Raw genomic sequence first — 20,654 nt, forward strand, 5'->3', positions numbered from 1 at the left:
TACTAGTACACAATTTCTACACAGGAATAATCACTGCTCCAATGCTGGCATTCACTAGGGTATTTTTGGACACCAGAACCAAAGTCTCATTAATACACGACAAAGTAGCTACGCTGATGGCCACCTCCCGAGGAGCCACGTGGGCTAGTCTGGGTGGTGTTAAACATAACCGGGGAATCCACGGAGTAAACTAAGGGCTCATGGATACGCACATCATCAAGGAGGGTATGTTGATTATGACAAAGATCAAAATACTTAGGCCACGTAGCAGGGACCAAACATATCCATGAATGCAGCAGCAGTAGCAGGAAACAAATACGTGCGAGTACAATGATGGCACCGGTAACCCCTTGAGGGTATTAAATGGCACAATTCTCACAATGGACGATGGAGCCACACCAGGGGAAGATATATTCACCATAGGGAGGTTGGGCTCAACACCCAGCCATGGAAGTGGGAGGGGACTGGAGAGAGCCAGTAAAGATAGTAAGAGATGATGTCTGGTCTTGGCCCAACGTAGCCAGAGCTATTAACCCCCATCCTTTTCTCATGGTCAGACTTAATGGCCTGTTTATCCACCCCATGAGTCTGAGGAGAAATAAGGCCAGAACATAAAAAAGTAACGAGGACTTCGTTGTCCCACTCCCTTCCTCCATCACGGAGTTCATATGGGAGGCACAAGGGCAAGTAAGCCACCTCAGGGAATAAGCAGAACATGGGTCACTACTGCAGAGCCGAATGGCACCCCAGGGACCAATAGGGGTACCAACTTTACAATGCCAACTTGAACCGATGCCTAGCTAGGCACAGCAGCCCGTCCTCATAAACAAAGCCCAAAAGTGATTCCATGCACCTGCCATACCCCCTGTTTATGAATGAAAAACAGTTTACACACGAGTCACAACTGTTGACGTTCGAACACTTCTCGAACAAGTGCTTTGCTGACAAATTTTTTCAAATTTTTTGAACCACCATTCTGTAAATGCTTCACCCATATACCATATATACAAATAATTGTCAATAGAACTTAAACACCTGACCAAACCTAACAAATACCTGAATATGCACACTATGCTTATATACAATTCTATTAAAAACAAAATTCTCCTACCACCCCCTTCTTTTTTTTTTTGCTTTATTGTGTATTTAAAGGTTACAAGATATACATTGGTTGATACAAAAAGTGCCTAAAGGTTATGGATCTCTTGAAGCTCCTCCGTTTCCGGACAGGAACCGATGATGCAGCAGGCATTTCCCCTCTCGATCGCCACACTGAGGCGCTGAAACAAAAAAATGGAAGCCCTTGGGTATCTGGTGACGTCAATGAGCTTGGAGCCCAATTCCTTGAGAAATCCCAAGGCACTCTTGCCCCAGGAGCCATGTGTCTCAGACGCTATGGGAACAAAGAGGTATTGACCTTCCAGTCGCCTGTACTTGAGTGATTTTGCTGTTTCCCTGTGGTTGGCCGCCCCACCTGCCTGATCAGCACCGAAGTGTACATAGGTGTCAGCCAGGGTGGATACACATGTGTAGTCCCACACCAACAGTTTGTCCGTTTTCCAAGGGTATATAGTGATACCATCAGGGCGAAGTGCAGGGTCATTCAGGTGGTGGGCCCCTAGGATGTGAGGTTCTCTCTCCGCTGGGCACCGAGCTAAGACGAGACTTCTCTTGATGATGTCATTGACCTCGTTGTGTTTTGCATGCCAGCCCTTTGTGCTTCCGCAATGCAACTCATGCAGTTCATATTGGTCTGCTTCCACCCTGTTGCAAATACATTTGTATTCAGTGTGAATTGGCGACCCTCATGCAACATTCTATTAATTTATATATATATGAAAATTCGTAATTTGAATGAACAGCATGTTAAAATTTATGAATACGTCTTTGGAGTCGACTGCTGGATGGAATGAGCATGGACTGAGGACGGGTTGAGGCACGGCTAACCAGACGAGCCGATTGGTTTAAGTGGGCCACGCTGAACCTTTTGTTTTAGACCCGTCCCCTCACCCAGGGAGCGTGTAGACCCGAGGAGTCGCAAGTGCTAGGTGGGCTCAACTCTCAAATGAAGGAACATAAGGGCATGCACGGGTCTCCATACACATCCATCATTTTACTTGTAGAAGGGATAGATCTTACTTGTGTACTGCTACAGTGGGCGGGAGAGAGGGAAGCAGGAGCTACTACCACCCACTGGCGGGAGAAGCACAGGAGCTCCTCATAACGTCAAAGCAACATCTGATGGGGCAACATTTCCAACCCGTCTTCGACTCAAATCCATTACATCCAGCGGTCGACCCCACAGACGCATTCATAAATTTTAAAATACTGTTCATTCTAAAAGGAAATTTTCTCAAATATAAATTAATATTATAATATATTAGCATATTGTGCATAAATAGGCATAGGTTAGGTCAGGTTAGGTGTTTAGTTCTGTTGACGATTATTTGTATTTGTAGTACGTGGGTGAAGGATTTACAACGTTGTGGATCGAACAAAATTCATCAATGAAGTACTTGTTCCGGACGAAATCAGTTGTGAGTCGTGTGTAAACCTTTTTTCATTCATAAACTTGATTTGGCAGATGCATGGAATCACTTTTGGGCCTTTGTTTGGAGGACCGACTGAACATTTCAGAGTAGTCCTTTATAGCCTCAAGTTTCTGAACACAGGTGTCGAATTCCTGGACGAAGACTACATACAGTTTACGATCTCAAGGTAATAACAAAACTCGTTGTTTACCCTGCAATGTAACAGGGTAAATGTAACAGCCCATTCTCATTTATTGTTGTACACTTCAGACATCTGGCATCGAAAAACAGTTGAAAGAGAACATGTCACCTAGAGTGACCGTCAGCTGCAGCATCATGGAACAACCAGCCCGTCCTCCAAAAATGGGGAGGTAAATGCAACAGCCCCCATAAGTGCAATTATGTACTATGTATGACAATCAGGAATTGTACTTATTTTCACTTAGTATTAAATTGTACTGTCAAATATATTGTGAATATTTGAGCTTACCTGAAAAGCTGAATAGAAAACCACAACCTAACCTAACCGTCTTAGTTTTTGAAGATAAGCATTTTATTGCTTCTTAATTACAATTACTACTTAACCTAGAGCTATATTGATATTACAGTTTTATAAAACAAAACTAAAATACTTCAATAAATTGTAAAATAACTAAAGATATTTTCAAATTTTGTATAAAAGCTCTTTTGTTTAATAAAACTGAAAAATAAATTTCTAATATTTAAAACTTTGTAGCTAGCAAACTGAACTGAATCACGCATCACAAACGACACGACCACAACTCGAACTTCTGCAACTTGTAACCGTCACGGTTGGACGTGTTCTCGTTGCTCGAGCTCTATCCCTCGCACGTAGCATTGCAGGGTGTGGTAAATGAATGGCAGGAAGTCTTTCGTCACTCTAGAGGGTCAGACCCCACTCCTAACTTGGTGTTTTATGCCGGGTAGAGACGGGAGGTCATCTCCAGTGACGTGTAGTCTTTGAGAGAGACCCATCGTCCACCAGGAAGTTCACCATGCGCCACAAACGCTTCAAGGTCTGAGGAACGACCCTTGACGAGCACCTGTTCTCCAAGACATCCCTCCTGAAGCTTTTTAAAGACATTGCTGAAGTGACACGTAACGACATCGGACAAGAAGGTACAGATATCCTCTTCTTCTTTTACAGCGAGGAGGAAGTCGACAAACTTCTGTTTTTCAGCTCCAATTTTTCCAGTCAACACTGTTACGAATCCATATATTTGATTCTAACATTTATCATGGTAAACATGTATGTCCATTATTCCTTTCATCAGTTATTTAAATTAACCATTATGTCCATCTGTTTTCCAGTTACATGTTTAATTTAAATGTAGCATGCTGTAGTGTACCTGTATTTAATATTGTGTTAATGCTATTGCATGTTCATTCCTGTGGGGGGAGACGGTGGTGTCTCATGGAGGGATGACCATGTTTGGGATGTTCCAGTAATGCGTGCAGTGTATCAAGCTAGCGTCACTGATTCACCCTCTGTAATTATTCCTGTTTATTGATTGTACATAACGTCTTATTTATACTTTAGCAGTGTTATAGACATATAAGTTTAGTTATAATTATATTCTTAATTATTACTCTCTGATAGCAGAGTATCTAGAGGTTTCATGTGGGTTTTAGTTGGTAACTTGTAGACACCATGCTGTGCATGCTCCAGCAACGCCAGTCGCGTGGGTGGAGCTGGCTGGCGTGGACATGTTGTGAGATAAGTCTGTGGTACTTGTTTATTGTTTAGTAACATAGCTAAGTGCCTGGTTAGACCATTATTTGCATACCCATCTATCCATTTAAGTTTTTTAAAATAGTGATCAGTGCTTATATAATAATATTGTGTTATTGTATTCTGATGGATTAATATTTCAGGCTGCCTGTATTTCCATTTATATGTTTGTATGTTCTTTGTTACCCTTACTTTAAGTATATTGCTTTGTTGAGTAAGTGGTTGAATTATTTACCCTAGACACTTTTAGGAGGCATAGCCGTATTATTATATATTTTTTACACCTGCCAAACAGAGGAACCATACCCAGAGGTCAAGGGTCATAAGAAACACCTTCGTCTCAACTTCCCACGTCAGTAACTGGCTGCACGCTCTGTCGTTATTCATGATCTTAGCCAAAGGATCGTGGAAAAAGATGAAACAGATGAAAGAGCATTCATGCACGACTTCAAGGATTTCAACCCGGGCTTAGGGCTCCACGAGGCTCACTTCTTCAACAGAAATCGCTCCTTGAAGCTGACCTTCGAGACCGTAGCTTCGGCTACTCTGGCTACCAGAAATGGTTTTTACAGCTTCGGTATCCACATTCCTCCATTCCGTGTGAAGATGGAACGTTTCCACATCGTCAACCAGTGGTACGAGTACACCCACTACACCAGCAAATGTAACCAGCGTATTCAGAAGTGTAGCCTCTGCTCAGCTGATCACCAAGTCAGATTCTATCTGCACGTCAGAAACACTATGCTATTTGCTTCGCAATGGCGATCATCCTGCAATCTCCATTCGTTGCCCTCATAGACAAGAAGGCATTAAGAACATGGAGAAAACCACATCTGCCGGAGCCAGTACCTATGATGCAACCAACCAATCAGTGACCACCTCAACTTCAACTTTCAACACCCAAGCTGCCATTTTCCCGGAACTTCAGGAAGGACAAACAACTGCTTTTGCTGCTACTATCAGCCATTGGGGGCGCCGCTCCGAACCAACCAGCCACTCATTGAGCCAGCCGTCGCCACCTCCAGCCCACCTCGACCAATTACTAAACAGCACTGTACAAGCGTTGACAACGGCGTCCAGTATGATAGCTGGCAATAGCCCCCAGGAATATGTTAGAATTCTAAATATTCTCTACAATACAAATGGTCTTCCAGCTTTCAACGTCCCTGATGAAGTTTACACCAACACCACTTCAACCTCTAGTTCTCAAGATCCGGATCCGGTCTCTGACATCACCGTGAACGCCGCCGAGCTGACGGATCTACTATCAACAGCTGCAACGCCTGCTCCTCCAGCACCATCATCACAGGCCACCCAGACGCCTCCTCCATCGACATCAGCCACAGTTCCAACTCTTATGTGCAAACCCTCTGAACGTTCTTCATCAGCTGCCGATCCCAGGAAGCCTCAACTAGCAAGAACGTATCCCTCAAGATCCACCGCCTCTGCTTCTGAGTCATCCGACTCATCGGCTGAGGACGTCTCGGTTAGAACACCACCTCTTCCATGGAAGCACCCCTACACTACCAAAAATTTCCTGCAAGACACTACCTCCAACGATGGCCTCGCTATATCAACACATAGCAAGACCAACAGTCCGGCAGGAAGCCTGAGAAGAAGAAGAACACCAACGATCTGCGCCTGAGAAAATCAAGTAAACAGTAGAACACCGACGAATTGCTGAAAAGAACACCGCGACGAGAAGCCCTGCCTCCTGCAAGACACATCAGCGAGCATATTTTCCTCTATTCTTCATGGACATGTCTAGATATTAGTTATGCATATAGTTCAGCGATTTTTGAACACTCAACTGCAGAAGGTGATTGTAGTGCCTTTAAAATGCTAATGTAACCTACATATAACAGATGTAAATACATATTTTCGTCTAATCCACATAAAGTGTTCTAGATATGTTGTTTTATACATAATGTGAATAATATGCGTTTTCCAAGATGTAATGCAATTCTGGTCATCTTACATGCATATATACATACATATATATTTATATCATTCCTTGACTCTCCTACCTCCTCTAGCTGCTTTAGAAACAGGTGTTTTATTAAGCATTTAACCACAGAGGGTGATTAAGATGCTTTTACAAACTTAAGCTTTAGTTATATCACATATATTACATAACTGATGCATTACATCGTTAATCTTAGGTAGATCATAAAATGCTCCAAGATTTGAGCTTTGAGAAAGCTGCCATACAAGTTATATCGCATGCATATTCTGGCCACTATAACACCACATTGCCGAGTTCTTGTTCTATTAGCTCTATAAATTAATGCCTCCTCACGGTATTCATCATAATGTTTAATGCAACAGCTTTCAGGTCTTTGTGAATTTGTTAGGTCACTAAGATTTTCGTCAGACATTCGTTTAAGTATGCTCTCTGTCACTGGTAATGAAATACCCATATTAATTTCGACAATTGGTAGAAATTAATATTTATCTTAATGGAAATTTCCATTTATCTTCTTTCTTTTTTTTTTCTTTCCTATTGTTTTCTCTTGCGATACCTTCCTTATTCCTATTACTATCCCCCTTTATTTCATCTTACCTTTCGTACTTTTTGCCTTGGTTCTCTCTCTCTCTCTCTCTCTCTCTCTCTCTCTCTCTCTCTCTCTCTCTCTCTCTCTCTGTCTCTCTCTGTCTCTCTCTCTCTCTCTCTCTCTCTCTCTATCTCTCTCTCTCTCTCTCTCTCTCTCTCTCTCTCTCTCTCTCTCTCTCTCTCCCTCTCTCTCTCTCTCTCTCTCTCTCTCTCTCTCTCTCTCTCTCTCTCTCTCTCTCTCTCTCTCTCTCTCTCTCTCTCTCTCTCTCTCTCTCTCTCTCTCTCTCTCTCTCTCTCTCTCTCTCTCTCTCTCTCTCTCTCTCTCTCTCTCTCTCTCTCTCTCTCTCTCTCTCTCTCTCTCTCTCTCTCTCTCTCTCTCTCTCTCTCTCTCTCTCTCTCTCTCTCTCTCTCTCTCTCTCTCTCTCTCTCTCTCTCTCTCTCTCTCTCTCTCTCTCTCTCTCTCTCTCTCTCTCTCTCTCTCTCTCTCTCTCTCTCTCTCTCTCTCTCTCTCTCTCTCTCTCTCTCTCTCTCTCTCTCTCTCTCTCTCTCTCTCTCTCTCTCTCTCTCTCTCTCTCTCTCTCTCTCTCTCTCTCTCTCTCTCTCTCTCTCTCTCTCTCTCTCCCTCTCTCTCTCCCTTTCTCCTTCTCTCTCTCGCTCTCTCTCTCTCTCTTGCCTATTTGTTGCCTTCGCTCCTTCCTTCATCAGAGTCGATTTCAGAATGGTCCAGGATGGACCGAAACGTCGTCGTCCCTTCACTTTCTAGTGTGTGGTTTGGCCAACGAGGAAAGTATACCTTTGGAGAGGATAATCTTCTCACACCTGAACTGTCTACTGTCCATCCTCGTGGGCTGGATAGTAAAGCGACGGTCTCGCTTCATGCTGATCAGAGTTCAATCCCCGACCGTCCATGTGGTTGCACACTATTCCTTTCCTCCGTCCAATCCCAAATCCTTATTCTGACCCCTTCCAAGCGTTATACAGTCGTAATAGCTTGGCGCTTCTCCTGATGATTCTCTCCATGCTGAAGCCACTGGAGTGCCTTGAAGCGCCCAGACGTGTGACGGTTCGAGCGAACACCTAGAACCTTGTCATACCTTTGAGGAAGGACAACGAAAGTCAGCCCGTCCTCATGAACAAAGGACGAAGTCCATTCCATGCACCCGCCAAACCCTGTTTATGAATGAAAAATGGTTTACACGCCACTCCACTGATGACGTCCGAATACTCGGATCAAGTGCTTCACTGACGACTTTTGTTTGAACCACAACACTGTAAGTACTTAAAAAACGTACTACAAATAAAAATAATCGCCAACAGAACCTAAACACCTAACCTAACCAATGTCTAAATATGCACAATATGATAATATATAATTTATATTTGAGAAAATTTCTGTTTTGAATGAACAGCATATTAAAATTTATGAATGGGTCTTTTAGATTGACTTCTGGATGGGATGGACTTGTTCTGATGACGGGTTGTGCAAGCACATTGACGATTGTTTATTTAGACATCTCAAAAGGAGAGTCGTGAACCGACACAAACTTTACATGCCGGTTATAATCCATGACCTCCGCCGTCTCGTCACACCCAGGTAAGGGAAGCATTACTTTCAAGCTAATGTACACATCCCCTTAACTCCCAAATCTCTCCAAATTTAACCAAGACCGTGCCACTTGTTCACATGTGCACACCCGCCACGTCTTCGAGCTTCACTTGGAGCACACCAAAATGGGGCACACTAGTGATGGGAAAGTCAGGCTTGCACGCAAATCTGATCCCATCCGTATTACGCCGGCGAAGCACCAAAGCAGTAGACTAACACCGTGTCCACAGGTGGCGACCAGCAACTGGTAGAGCATAGAGGTAAACATCCCTGTACAGGAAGCTCATGGCAAAAATCGGGAGTGTCATCACACGATTACAAGTCATGGTGGCTGTCACAGGTCCAACCTTACACATTCATACATATACCTGAGAAAAGTTTTACAAATTTACAGCAGAACATAATACGTACACATTACTTACATACAAGAATCTAATCATCAAAGTGCGAATATCAAACCTCGCAAGGCTCATTATCAAGACAAGAAAACCATATAAACATAACACACAAAATATAAACCTTGCATGGCTCTTACTCCACATCAACCCATCCAGCAAAGTACACACGATAACACTACTCACAACCAATCAGGGCGTACAGCATTCAGCAAACTGATTTCACATAACTAAACCAAATCACACAAAAATGCTCGTAGGGTCACCAAAAAGCCATGATCACCACCACAATCATGTCCATGATGTTCACCAGTCAACTGAACCATCACAGCGTCCTTCCCGAGTGGAACAACCTGGGACGGAGGCGCAGACATTACGTCATCCACGACCTCATATTGACCTCTACACTCAGTCGCACCATCCACCATCAACTGACAGAGCATCACAATCTGAGGCCTCCACAGATTCTCTTAAGAGCGTCACCCCTTGATTCAGCACCCGCAGTCCTGCGCTGCTCTTTCTCCATCACCCCCATCTCGCCTCATCCAACGTCCCCTCAGGCAGACGTCCGCCATCACAAGGAAAGGCTGCACCCCTGCATGAAACTGTTCCGAGCCTTAATGGAATCTGATCCATATATCAATCAGGTCAACCCATGTGTTGCGTTTCCAAAAGGGTCGCCCATGTTAGTATCGGTGAACGCCCTAGTAATATTGTTAAAAACATCTAAATAACTTATTAAACTAAAGGTCTTTTTATGTCAGAAGAACGGCAGAAACTGGATCTATATATGGAATATCTTTCAGGACAAAATTTAAAGTAAAACTGAAGATATTTGTAATTGTATAAAAGTTGCATTTTTCATCGGTCGTAGAGCTGGAAATCCGCAATATTCATCTCAGAACAATGCTTATTTCACGCAGAATCGTTAATAAACGTAAAAGGTTTATACGTCTCAAGAAAGATAGAAACATAATCTTAATTTTAAATGCCTTACCATGGCCATATTTGTATTTAAAGCGAAGATACGTGTATTTTTATACTCGGCGAGCTCCGATCCCGCAACGGAGTAACTCTCTCTCAGAACAATGCTTATTTCACGTAAATTCGTTAATAAACACAAATGTTTTATATGTCTTATGAAAGATAGAAATATAAGCTTCATTTTAACTACTTTACCATAGACATATATAAAGCTCAAGTGAAGATACATACGTTTTTATAGTGGCATTCAGTAGCTTGTTGGTCATGGAGTGCAGAAGCCTACGCACTTGGCAATATAGTGTGTAATTAACAAAGATACGCTTATAAAGCCTAAAATATTATATGCCTTCAGAAAGACAGAGATATGGTCGTTATTGTGAGTCCACCAAAGGAAATATATCTTGTTGGAGGACAAAGATATATCAATTCTAAAATACTCACGTTTCGACTCTCGCCCGGGCGAGAGATAGCGCGACTCTCGCCCCATCTATTGGAGATTCTGTTCACCTAACGACCCAAAGCTACTCAAAGCCTCCTAGCAATACTTAAATAATGAAGAAATATGGTATATTTATTCAATATAATATTGGTGCTTAATGCAGAACACGAGAAAACATATATTTACTATGAAATAATATACTTTCATTATGAAATAAGTAAATATGTGGCCTCCAGGAAGTCAACGGTCCAAGTGTCAATGTTGTGGAGCGGCTTATCCAAGATATATTGTTTTCTGGAAAGTGTTTGTTGGCATATCAACCTTCTGTACACAGTGATCCAGTCGTCGCAAGTAAATACCTACTTGATGGAATATTTCTCTCCTTAAATGATCGCAAATTTAATTTATTATATTAACAAGTAGAATACGTATTTCTAATAATATCTAACAGCTCCTATCTATAACCACCCAATCCCACTCATATACTTGTCCAACCCACGCTTGAAACAATCGAGGGACCCCACATCCACCACGTTACGCGGCAATTGGTTCCACAAATCCACAACCCTGTTACTGAACCAGTATTTACCCAAGTCTGTCCTAAATCTAAACTTATCCAATTTATACCCATTGTTTCGTGTTCTGTCTTGTGTTGATATTTTTAATACCCTATTCAATCACAGTCAGTCAGGTGCAGTCACAGTGAGAGGTTGTGTTAGCTGGAGCTCCGATTCTAGTAACATTATTATTGCAATAATGGAAGGATTAGTGAAGGATTTGGTGAGTCTGGTTGGAGCTCTGAGAGCAGAGATGGATTCCCTGCGGGAGGAGGTACGACGGCTGAGACTTCGGGAGGAAACGAAGGAGGAGGCCAGTGTTGACGGGACCTCATTAAGAAGAACTGACGGGACCAGTATTAAGAAGACCTCGTCTTGGCAAGTTGTGAAAGACAGGGGTCTTAAGAAGACCTTGGCAAAACCGACAACTAATAGCCTACACCTAAGGACTTTTAATGCATTTGACGTATTAGAGGACAAGTGCTGTGGTGAGCCTGTTGTTCAAAGAGGAGGCAAAGCAACGAGGAGCATTGAAGCGCAGGTCCCTCAAACTGCTTGAATGGAAAAGGGAGAATCGAAGCGAATTTTGGTTGTGGGAGATTCCCAGGTGAGGTATTCAGACAGAACGTTTTGTACCAGAGATAGGGGGAACAGATTAAGGGTTTGCTATCCGGGAGCTGGAATTGATGATATTGTTGGAAACATGAATGATATTATGACGGGAAATGGAAACAAACCCATTATTTGTATTAGTGCAGGGGGTAATGATGTTGGGCGAGTTAGGAGTGAGGAACTAATACAGAGATTCAGGACAGCCATTGAATTAGTGAGGAGCAAGGGAGGAATCCCGATCATATGTGGCATTCTTCCAAGAAAGGGAGTGGGAAATGAATGGATGTCGAGGGCAATTGGTGTCAATTGCCCGCTGGAAAGATATTGCAAATCAAATGCAATATCTTTCATAGACAATTGGGAACACTTCTATGGAAGAAATGAAATGTATGCTCGTGATGGGGTGCATCTATCGAGAGCTGGGGTTGTTGCTGTTGCGAACTCGTTGGAAGAAGTGGTTAGAGGTGTTTGTTTGGGTTTAAACTGTTAGTAGATAGAGGTATGGGAATTGATTTGGAGGAAGGAGGTAATAAAAGTATGTGTTTGTGGGAGAAAGGAATTGGCAAAATGATCAGGGAAAGAGAAGGGCCTCAAAATAACAATTCACTTAGGGTATATTACACTAACAGTAGAAGTCTAAGAAATAAAATTAACGAGTTAAATGCTCTTGTCTGCACAGAAAAAATAGATATTATTGCACTTACCGAAACGTGGATGAATGTAGAAAATAGAGAACTATTACCTGAATATCAAATAAATGGATTTAAACTATTTCACACAGATAGATATATTAGACGAGGAGGTAGAGTAGCCATATATGTTAGGGACAATTTGAAATGTAGTCTCAAAGAGGGAATCAAAACTGAGCCACACACATAAATTATTTGCATAGAATTAAACGAAAAAGCTAATAATATTACAATAGGAGTTATACATAGGCCACCAAATTTAGACAGAATGGAAGCAAAGCATCTATAGGATGAAATATATAGAGCATCTAGATCTAACAGTATTTATGTCATGGGTGACTTTAATTTTAGTGGAATAAACTGGTTGAACAAAACAGGGAATAGTGAAGCAGAAGATTTTCTAGAATTAATTGACGATTGCTTTCTTACGCAACACATTGGGGGAACCAACACGGGAAAATAATATTTTAGATTTAGTGTTAACTAACAGGGAAACACAAATTAATGACATCGAAATGGGGAGTGAGCTGGGGAACAGTGATCGCAGAGAAATCAGATTTAGCATAGAATGGAGTAGACCTGTAGGAGAGAATTCTGTTAAAGTGCCAGATTTTCGAAAAGCTGATTTTAGTAGCCTAAGAGATTTTTTGGGTCAAATTGATTGGAAAGTCTTGGGTATGGGGTGTGGGCCGGTCTTGGAGCGAGACATGAACCCAGCGATAGGTGACTTAAATGGGGATTTCGATGTGCATTCAATATATAACTTATTTAAGAATATTCTAAACAAAGCACAGGAACGTGGTATACCATACAAATTGAATAGATCGAATACTAATGACCCAAAGTGGATAACAAAGAATTTGAAGAACCTTATAGGTAAAAAGAGAGCTTGGTACAAAAGGATTAACAATGGGGAGGTCACTTTAGAACAGGAATTCGTACAACTGGTTAGAAATGTTAAAAAAGAGATAAGTAAAGCAAAAAGAAACTATGAAGTTCGCATAGCAGGGCAAGCAAAGACAAATCCTAAAGGGTTTTTTCAGTTATATCGTACTAAGACTAGGGAAAGGATAGGTCCATTAAAAACTAAGACAGGTCAAATAACAGATAGTGATGAAGAGATGAGTAGTATTTTTAATAAATATTTTGTATCTGTATTTACTAAAGAGGAACTTAACAATATGCCTTCAGCCGAACAAGTCTATGTGGGTGGGGACGAGGACAGGTTGACGAGTTTAGCAGTTACCAGGGAGGATGTTCTTAAACAAATAGTAAAACTCAAACCAAACAAATCCCCAGGGCCGGATGAAGTGTTTGCCAGGGTGCTTTTAAAGAATGCAAAGAGGAGCTTTGTGACCCACTGTTAACCATATTTAATAAATCAATAGTCAGGCAGAGTGCCAGAGTTTTGGAAAGTTGCTAATGTGATACCAGTTTTTAAGAAAGGAGATAGATCACTTGCGTCTAACTATCGATCAATTAGCCTAACGTCTATTGTGGGAAAGTTACTCGAATCTATAATAGCAAATAAAATTCGTATTCAACTTGAAAAACATAAATTAATAATTGAGTCGCAACATGGTTTTATAAATGGCCGTTCATGTTTAATAAATTTGTTATCTTTTTATTCTAGCATAGTTAAGGCAGTTGATAGTGGTAAGGTAATAAGGCAAATCGGACACTTGGATTTATTAATCGCAGCGTTAGTAACAAGACACCTGGTGTGGTTCTCAAGTTATATCTTGCTCTGGTTAGGCCCCATTTAGATTATGCTGTTCAGTTTTGGTCGCCATATTATAGAATGGATATAAATTCACTTGAACGTGTCCAGCGTAGGATGACTAAGTTAATTTTCCAAATTAGAAATCTTTCATATGAAGAAAGATTAACAAAGCTTGAGTTGCATTCACTGGAAAGGCGAAGAGTTAGGGGTGACATGATAGAGGTCAAATTTGCAAATGTTGCTACTCAAACCTGAATCTAAATCATTTATATATATTATAAACAACAGAGGTCCCAGGACAGAGCCCTGAGGTACTCCACTAACAACATTATCCCACTCTGACTTAACCCCATTTATACTAACTCTCTGTTTCCTTTGGAATAGCCATGCCCTAATCCAAGTTAATATAGCACCCCCAATACCATGAGCTTCTACTTCATAGAACAATAGTGTTGGTCTATAGATACTAATCGTTAGTATGCGTTTGCTACTTAAACCATTTACTGTACTGATGTAAAATCTCCCATGTCTCTTCGCACATGGAACACCGAACCCTACACACTCTCTGATATATTGTTTAATTAATAGAGCTTCACTAATAAAGCTTAAAATTGTATATGTTATCAAAAAGGCATAGGTAAAGTCGTTCTTACGTTTTAGTCACAGATATTAGATATTAGTAAAGTTCATTTTATTCAGGAAAGTACATAAATAGTCGATTTACAAACATAATATTGGATTTATAGACAGAGCTAGTACATACAATACCTAAAGCCACTAGTACGCATAGCGTTTCGGGCATATTATTGAGAGAGGAAAGATATTTATATATAAACAAAAAAAATTTTTTGACCGACGCTCTCCCTATTGATGGGAACTACAACCTAATGAAGATCAAAGTTAATTTTATGTAGATACTGTAATAAACGAAAGTTTTTAATGTCGTCAGAAAAGCAGAAATATAGACAAATTTTAAATCCCTTGTCATAAATATAACTGAAGTGAAAGCAAAGATATATGCATTTTGATAGTTACTTGGTGGCTAGCATTGAGTGTGTGAAGCTCTGCACTCCGGCTAATAAATTTTGTAATTTGCATATAAGTTAATTAACCTTAAAAATCTATTTGTCAGAAGAACGACAGATGTAGACGTTAATGTGACAAAATTTCAAGGAATATATATATATATATATATACATATATATATATATATATATATATATATATATATATATATATATATATATATATATATATATATATATATATATATATGCGAACAAGCCTGAATGGTCCCCAGGACAATATGCAACTGAAAACTCACACCCCAGAAGTGACTCGAACCCATACTCCCAGAAGCAACACAACTGGTATGTACAAGACGCCTTAATCCACTTGACCATCACGACCGGACATAATGAGGTGATAGCCGAGGCTATTTGAACCACCCCACCACCGGCACTCGGATAGTAATCTTGGGCATAGCATTTTACCAAATCACCTCATTCTTTGGGGCACACGTGAGGAACACAAATGCGAACAAGCCTGAATGGTCCCCAGGACAATATGCAACTGAAAACTCACACCCCAGAAGAGACTCGAACCCATACTCCCAGAAGCAACGCAACTGGTATGTACAAGACGCCTTAATCCACTTGACCATCACGACCGGACATAATGAGGTGATAGCCGAGGCTATTTGAACCACCCCACCGCCGGCACTCGGATAGTAATCTTGGGCATAGCATTTTACCAAATCACCTCATTCTTTGGGGCACACGTGAGGAACACAAATACGAACAAGCCTGAATGGTCCCCAGGACAATATGCAACTGAAAACTCACACCCCAGAAGTGACTCGAACCCATACTCCCAGAAGCAACGCAACTGGTATGTACAAGACGCCTTAATCCACTTGACCATCACGACCGGACATAATGAGGTGATAGCTGAGGCTATTTGAACCACCCCACCGCCGGCACTCGGATAGTAATCTTGGGCATAGCATTTTACCAAATCACCTCATTCTTTGGGGCACACGTGAGGAACACAAAACACGTGAGGAACACAAATCATATATATATATATATATATATATATATATATATGTTGTACCTAGTAGCCAGAACGTCGTACTCGGCCTACTATGCAAGGCCTGATTTGCCTAATAAGCCAAGTTTTCCTGAATTAATATATTATCTCTAATTTTTTTCTTATGAAATGATAAAGCTACCCATTTTATTATGTATGAGGTCAATTTTTTTTTATTGGAGTTAAAATTAACGTAGATATATGACCGAACCTAACCAACCCTACCTAACCTAACCTAACCTATCTTTATAGGTTAGGTTAGGTTAGGTTGCTGAAAAAGTTAGGTTAGGTTAGGTTAGGTAGGTTAGGTAGTCGAAAAACAATTAATTCATGAAAACTTGGCTTATTAGGCAAATCGGGCCTTGCATTGTAGGCTGAAAAGTGCGTTCTGGCTACTAGGTACGACATATATATATATATATATATATATATATATATATATATATATATATATATATATATATATATATATATATATATATATATATATATATATATATATATATATATAAATATATACATATATATATATATAATTTTTTTTTTAATTTGTGAGGGTACCACCTCTGGTGCTAATGTGGGGACCCATAGCCTCGGAGAAGAAAATAAAAAGTATTCAGAGGAAACCTTGTGGTTTCTCACTGAACACTAACATTATCTTCTCCTACCACCCCCATTCTTTTGTATGTACACATATATATTTACTTTATTTGAACTTTGTTACAAAAAAGGAGTTACATATGGGTGACAAAGATGGTTATCATAGGTTGTCGAGTTCCTCCAGCTCCTCAGATGGCGGGCAGGAACCCTGGATGCAGTGCGCATTTCCCCTCTGTATCGCCACACTGAGGCACTGGAAAAGAAAGCTTGCAGCTCTTGGGTCCCTTGTTGTTTCAATGAGCCTAGAACCCAGTTCCTTCAAAAAACTGGTAGCACTTTTACCCCAGGCGCCGAGTGTCTCAGAAGCAATGGGAACAAAATTGTAGTGGTGATCCAGTTCTCTATACTTACGGGATTTGGCTGTTTCCCTGTGGGTGGCAGCGCCACCTGGTTGTGCAACACTGAGGTTAATGTAGGTGTTAGCCAGGGTTGATACGCACGTGTAGTCCCATACCAACTGCTTGCCATTCTTCCAGGGGTTCACTGTGATAACATCCGGGCGACCAATAAGAGCATCAGAGTTACGGGGCGTTAGGTAACGGGGCTCTCTTTCAGCTGGGCATCCAGCTGTGGTAAGGCTCCTCTTGATGATGTTGTTAACTTCACTGTGCCTCGAGTGCCATCCCCCTGTGCTTTGGCAGAGTAGGCCATGGTGGCCGTACCTGTCAGCCACCACCTCGCCGCAAATACACAATACAATACAATACAATACAATACAATTTTATTTAGGTAAGGTACATACATACAATAAATATTTACAAGGATTGTTTGACTTATAGGTAGAGCTAGTACATACAATGCCTAAAGCCACTATTACGCAAAGCGTTTCGGGCATATATATCTGCCCGAATATTCGGGCACCTATATCTGGTGTGGATTGGGGCAGCAAGGCGGAGGGCCACAGCAATTCGGAGGGCGTGTGGTGTGAGACGCGTGCCAGTTGCCGACATTGGGGTTGCTAACAGGAAATCCCCTGCATGTGGTGCTGCTACTGCTGTGAGGCGAACAATGTCGTGTTGTGTTGTTGCAGCACCCAGGCACTCTGCAGCAACTTGGTCTACAATAGGGCCATCCCAGCTGGATTGCTTGTGGGCTTTTGGGGATGGTGGTTGAGGTGATTGGCCTGCACGAGAGGCCCACTCTGTGGCACAGCGTGTAAAATTGGGATCATGTACACCTGCCAGCTGATGTAAGTGGGCAGGTAGAATTTCCTTCACAAGGTCGTCGGATGCTGATAAGGAGGACAGGAAGGCTGGAACAGCGATTTGCGTTGCTGTTCGAACTCCGAGGCCCCCAAGTCTTACGGGAAGAGAGGCTTGTTTCCACTGTAGGTCATCGAGAGAGAGGTTAAGGGCTTTTTCTAGCATTGATTTCAGTAACTGGTCATACTCACTTAGTTTTTGGCTACTGTAAGATGGTGAACACCTCAGAAAGTAGGTTAACCTGGGGAGGGACATCATCTGGTGATGAGGTAGAGTTCATCATGAGCATCAATATCCTCAATCCTCCCATCCATCCTCTTAAGGTCGGCGATTTTCTTATCAAGGACCTCATCGATGGCTTTCAACCCCAGGGGAGCTCCTAGGAGTGTGCTGTCTTCAGGTTTAGTTTTATGGATATAAATATATATATATATATATATATATATATATATATATATGTGTGTATATCACGAAAATAAACACGTGATTAAGAATGTGACAATGTCAGACCACGGAGGAAAAATGAAACAGGAAATTTCCTTAAGTACTTTCGTATATTAAATACATCTTCAGAAGGTCAATTGATGCATCATGAGCATCAATATCTGAAGATGTATTTAATATATCTACCTTCTGAAGATGTATTTAATATACGAAAGTACTTAAGGAAATTTCCTGTTTCATTTTTCCTCCGTGGTCTGACATTGTCATATATATATATATATATATATATATATATATATATATATATATATATATATATATATATATATATATATATATATATATATATATATCTCGCCACCACCTCGCTGCAAATACACTTAAATTTGGTGTGGATTGGGGCGGCAAGACGGAGGGCCACAGCAATTCAAGGCACGTTTGCTGTGAGACGTCTGCCAGTTACCGACATTGGGGTTGCTAACAGGAAATCCCCTGCATGTGGGGGCTGCTACTGCTGCAAGCCGAGCAATGGCGTGTTAAATATATATATATATATATATATATATATATATATATATATATATATATATATATATATATATATATATATATATATATATATATATATATATATATATATATATATATATATATATATATATATATATATATATATATATATATGTCGTACCTAGTAGCCAGAACTCACTTCTCAGCCTACTATTCAAGGCCCGATTTGCCTAATAAGCCAAGTTTTCCTGAATTAATATATTTACTATAATTTTTTTCTTATGAAATGATAAAGCAACCCTTTTCTCTATGTATGAGGTCAATTTTTTTTTATTGGAGTTAAAATTAACGTAGATATATGACCGAACCTAACCAACCCTACCTAACCTAACCTAACCTATATTTATAGGTAAGGTTAGGTTAGGTAGCCAAAAAAAGCTAGGTTAGGTTAGGTTAGGTAGGTTAGGTAGACGAAAAAACATTAATTCATGAAAACTTGGCTTATTAGGCAAATCGGGCCTTGAATAGTAGGCTGAGAAGTGCGTTCTGGCTATTAGGTACGACATATATATATATATATATATATATATATGTTTCATTGAATATGACCGCATATTCTGTATTTATTATTTTCTGGTTTAGGGCTTCTATCCCTCTAACTATTTTCTTAGCATCAGGGCTTAGTTGAAATAGGAGTTCTCCAAAACTCATTTTCGTACTTTTAAGGTGAAGAAAAGAAGTGATTTACTATAGAGTGTATTACACTTATTTATACAATTTGCACAACGTTTCGAACCTCCATGGTTCATTCTCAAGTGAACAGATCTTACAATGCTGGTTGATTTTATACCCGCACTGGGTCAGGTGATAATACAATAAAGGTGAAAACATGGGGGGATACATAAGGGATAAATGTGGGGTGAAACATAGAGGTAACTGCAGAAGGCTTATTGGTCCATACGAGCAGCTCCTATCTAAATATAAAGATTAATCCAGTGTAATTGGCCTGTTATGTTGGACATTGTCTTCTGTGTTGGCATCGTTATGTTCTGGTCTTGTCCTTACTCTCATGGTGGGTAGAGTAAATAGTTCCGTGATTTGGGTGTTCATGGTAGGTTGTTCTATTCTTATGTGAATTGCCTCAAGAATTTGTAATCTTCTTGCATCTTGGGTTTTGTCTATTATGCAGGTATTCTTGTTCAACATTTCTCTTGTTAGAGTGATGTCATGGGCTTGTCTCATGTGATTCCTAGGGGCACCGGATTGAAGATGGCATGTCAAACGCCTCGTCAGCTTGGTCGACGTCATACCTATGTACTTAGATTGAAGGTTACATCCTTCGTGGGGGCAAGTGTACATGTATACAACGCTTGACTGCTGTAGAGGGTTCTCCGTCGGCTTCGGGCTGTTTTTGAAACAGTCTTCTTGGTTTTGTAGAATATTATCAGGTTTATGTCTTGGTTAGGAGTAGTGCTTTTTACTCCTTTACGGATTATTTCTTTCATTATTCTTTCCTCTTTTATATGTTCACTGTGCATGGTTGATTTGTAATATAATAATTTTATTGGAGGTGTTATGGTTTCTGTTTTGGGTTCTGGATTATACCAATACAATTACAGCAATCAACGCAAAGAAAGGTAGTGTGCATTTCAATAAACTTCAAGGCGACTATGGCTTAGGATATGCCTACGGCAATGTTAAGACGCATAAACCAGGTAACCCACTACGCCCTATAATCAGCCAAATACCAACCCCAACTTATCACCTGGCAAAGAAACTCAATGAACTCCTAACTACATACACTCCAAGTAAGTTTAATCTACAATCATCAGCAGATTTCCTAGAATTGATCAAATCTACCCAGCCCGATGGAATCATCGCTTCCCTGGACGTTGAATCCCTAT

The 20,654-nt window shown here is 40.7% G+C and overlaps 1 protein-coding gene across 1 annotated transcript in view; it reads right to left on the bottom strand.

Annotated features, from left to right (window-relative positions):
- LOC123759270 (uncharacterized) overlaps positions 1-20,654 on the bottom strand; it is a 98,602-nt gene that overhangs the window by 53,689 nt on the left and 24,259 nt on the right. The window lies entirely within an intron of this gene.

Source organism: Procambarus clarkii, chromosome 32 (genome assembly GCF_040958095.1).
Source record: "Procambarus clarkii isolate CNS0578487 chromosome 32, FALCON_Pclarkii_2.0, whole genome shotgun sequence".
NCBI classification, from domain to species: domain Eukaryota; kingdom Metazoa; phylum Arthropoda; class Malacostraca; order Decapoda; family Cambaridae; genus Procambarus; species Procambarus clarkii.